The sequence below is a fragment of the Vigna radiata genome, chromosome 6 (assembly GCF_000741045.1).
Source record: "Vigna radiata var. radiata cultivar VC1973A chromosome 6, Vradiata_ver6, whole genome shotgun sequence".
Classification (NCBI taxonomy): domain Eukaryota; kingdom Viridiplantae; phylum Streptophyta; class Magnoliopsida; order Fabales; family Fabaceae; genus Vigna; species Vigna radiata.
This window is the reverse complement of record NC_028356.1, coordinates 19,631,665-19,635,631: the sequence shown is the minus strand read 5'-3', so window position 1 is coordinate 19,635,631 and position 3,967 is coordinate 19,631,665. Positions and strand designations below refer to the sequence as shown.

Below are 3,967 nucleotides of genomic sequence, written 5' to 3'. Positions count from 1 at the left end.
AGAATATAGAGTCATGGCTAATGCAGCAACTGAACTAATATGGATTACTCATCTTCTACATGATCTGCATATTTCCTATCAAACGCCAACTCTTCTTTGTGACAACAAGAGTGCTATATTCCTCTCCCAAAATCCGGTGGCTCACAAACACACTAAACATATTGATATTGATTATCACTTTGTTTGAGAGCTTGTTCTATCTAACAAACTCATCACTTAATTCATTCCTTCTGATCTCCAGCTAGCAGACATATTTACTAAAAGTCTGCCTCAACCATTGTTCCAGTTCTTCAGAGCCAAGCTTCACGTTGGACCAAATCTCACGCTTTGCTTGAGGGAATGATAGGAAATAATATATTTGATTATAGTTTACCTTATTTTGTTTTTGCATAATTGATTCTGTCTTGAATATTATAGTTTACCTTATTTAGTTTCTGCATAATTGATTTTGTCTTGAATAATTGATATATCCTTTTCTTAATTATAGAATCTAGGTATTCTGTATATTCTATATATTGTACGCTGGTTACTCTTTCTAACTCAATAAAACACATTTGTTACGATCCTTACAGAAAAATATGACAACAGCAAAAGTAATTACTGGTGGCATCACTGATGTGCCTACCAACAGCGTGGAAATCAAAGATCTGGCTTGCTTTGCCGTTCACGATTACAACAATAAGCATAACGCACTTTTGGAGTTTGTGACAGTGATAAGTGCAAAGCAGCAGGTGGTGAGTGGGGGTGTTGTATTACATAACCTTGGAGGCCAAAGATGGTGAAACCAAAAACGTGTATGAAACCAAAGTGTGGGTGAGAGAATGGTTGAACTCTAAGGAGGTGCTGGAATTCAAACTCGTCGACGTTTCAACCAAAGAAGTAACCGAAGGTGGAGTCAACGATGTTCCTCCCGACACCCCTCACATCGAGAATCTCGGTCGCTTTGCCGTTGATGAATACAACAAAAACGAGGTTCTCTTTTATTATATTGTTCTTCCTTTTTCTTGATTTCAGTAGGGAAGCATTATTCCATGATTGATTTTGTTGGTGACGCAGAATGCGAATTTGGAGTTTGTGAGGGTGATTGATGCAAAGGAACAGATAGTGGAAGGGTTCTTATACTACCTAACTTTGGAAGCAAAAGATAGTGAGAATAAAAATGTGTATGAAGCGAAGGTGTGGGAGAGGTCATGGATCAACTCCACTCAATTGGTCGAATTCAAGCCTATCAATGATGCTCTTTAATCTTCTTTCCATCTCAGAATACCACTTTTCAACATACTTTTACTATGCAATGTAATTCATGTTACGTACCCACCCATTATAACTTAAACATGAACTCCACTATAAATAAATGTTATCATATAATTATAACTAATGTTTGTTAGGATGAACCCTTAGATAATTCTCCCAACATTACTCTTGTTTAGACTTCACCTTTCGGTTTTATGTTTGTGGTCCGAACGGTCCTTGTGGCTTGTTTAACTGTACAGTTCCTTGGTTTGGTTTTTTTGACCTTTTGTTCGGTTTTTTGTTTCTCTTAGACCATCCGGTCTTTTGCTTTGACCGTTCAGTCATTCTCTGTGCGTTGTGGCGTAAGTTGACTATATATTGTAGCCAACTCACATTTTCAGAGTAATTTTACAATCACAATAATATTCAGATTACAAACTTTTTGTGTTCTTTCTTGTTCTTCTTCTTTGGATTTTTTCTGGGTTTTTCTGTTTCTTTTCACGAACCCAACAATTATTCTTACTAATCTCTAACAATGTTTTTATCATGAATGTGAAACTAATCCTTCACATAGCAATCTGTTTTCTAATCACTAGCCAATAGTCGACTATATTTTATAGCAAATTTGTTGTTAATCGATTGTTGTTTTTGTCACTAATATCAAATGTTTGTTATACCCTGTCACACTACTACAAAATGGAGAATAGATAGCGCTCAATAGATAGCGCTTTCTACAATAAGCGCTATCTATTGATATGCGGAAGCATAGATAGCGCTTGTTTAAAAGCGCGCTATCTATGTCTATGATAATAGATAGCGCTTGTTTGGAAAGGCGCTATCTATATCTATTTAATATTATTTTTTTAATTAATATTTTAAAATATATTAATAATAACCAAATAGATAGCGCTCTTTACAGTACGCGCTATCTATAGTGATTAAAATACTCCCCATTCCCGCTACTACTCTGCTTGCAATTTGACGTTCACTCCAAGCTTCCTCTCGCGCTGCTCCTCGCTTTCACTGGCGTTGCTTCTTCGCGTTGTTCCTTGGTTTGATTCTTGATTCTCCTCCGTTTGATCAGTGGCTAGGGCTCCTGTCCTTCGTTTCATCAACGTTAGGCTCCTTCTCCTCCGTTCACAGTACTTTAGGGCTCCTTCTCCTCCGTTCACAGTGCGTTAAGGCCAAACTGGTTAGCTAGATCAAAGAATTGTTCAAGGAGAGCCTTGTGCGATTTCATATATTTGGGAAATAGAAAGATATCATCTATATAGATGATTGCATGTTCTAAGAGAGGTTCAAACATTTGGGTCATTACTTTTTGAAACAAAAAGGAGGCTAATTTTAACCTAGAAGGAAATACAAAAGGTAGTCTTGTGCCTATCAGAGGGATGGATTCCTAACTGCCAAAGCACAAGTTTTAAATCAAACTTTGGAAAAGTGTCGGATACTTTGAGTAGAATTGGAAATTTATCATCTTTTAGNAAATGGTTTAAAAGTTTGTATTTTCACCCAAAGGTCCTTGTCTTAATATTTCTTGGCAATCTTGATGGGCCAACTGTAAATCTGTAGGAGTCATTCCAAGATGAGTAGCCTTGGTTGGATTAATATCTTCATTAAACTTGAAAGTGAAGTTGGATGAAGAATTTTGGATTCTTCCAGATTGGACTGCGATGTGAGAATTCTTCAGGACTGTCAGCATAGAGTGATTAGCTTTTTCTTGATCCCTTCTAATTGTGTGGGCAGTCCAGTAATAGAAAATAATCTCTGTTACTTTTGTAAAAGGCTTGAATTCTCTTTTTAATTTGATCCTAGTGGAATAAATCTGGGGATCCTTAGCCTCAGAATATTAGTTCCTCAAATTAAAGGCTAGCTAATTTTGGCTGGAAAACTGGAGGATTTGATTTCAGATCATTATAAGATCTGTATGTTATGAGATGATTTAGACTTCTCAGCAAGGTTGTAGGTGAATGCATATATTAAGTATCTAACTATAGTAGGCAATTTCTATTAAATATATAAACTCAAACAACTTATTATACTAATTTTATGTTTGATTGACTAAATTATTAATCTCAGTTAATAAAAGGTTCATTTTAGAATAGGATTTGGATTGAATAGACTCTTTTCAACCATAGGTTTTGTAGGCTAAACCTAAAACCTACTTTAAAACGTATCTCCACTTTCTAACATGATCAGTGCAGCATAAAATTGATCTGGTCGTTGTGTTTGTGTTTGGTTGTTGAAGTTGAACTCAACACCCTGATATGACCAATACCTACTGAGTGTTTTCTACTTTGATTACATTTAGAGAAACATCACACTTGGAGAGAATTAATATAATGAACATCCGAATCTGTGAACAATCGCAATGGTTAAACTTTAGTACCACAATACAAAGACTATTAAATTATCATTGTTTCTCAACTTGTTGAATCAACATGGAGTAATATTGCTTTAATTTGTCTGAGGACCCTCATGTTGCATCCTTTTGGAAGCCAAAGGAACATGAGAAGACACTAAGCTTTGATATTCAGACAAAAACATNTGGAGTGCTTATGTATTATTATAGCACCCAATAAAAATGNGACAGCTTTGCAGTATGTTTCAGTAACAGAGGACATGTTTGTACCCTTTGCATCCAAAAACCATGACCGATCCACTCAATGAAACAATTAATCCACTATGGTAAATAGATATGTAAATAGATGCTGTTTTTAGGTATATTTGATAC

General features: G+C 35.6%; 1 pseudogene; it reads left to right on the top strand.

Moving 5' to 3' along the window:
• Nucleotides 1-578: 578 nt before the first annotated feature.
• Nucleotides 579-1,315, top strand: LOC106764491 (annotated as a pseudogene).
• The last annotated feature ends 2,652 nt before the right edge of the window (nucleotides 1,316-3,967 follow it).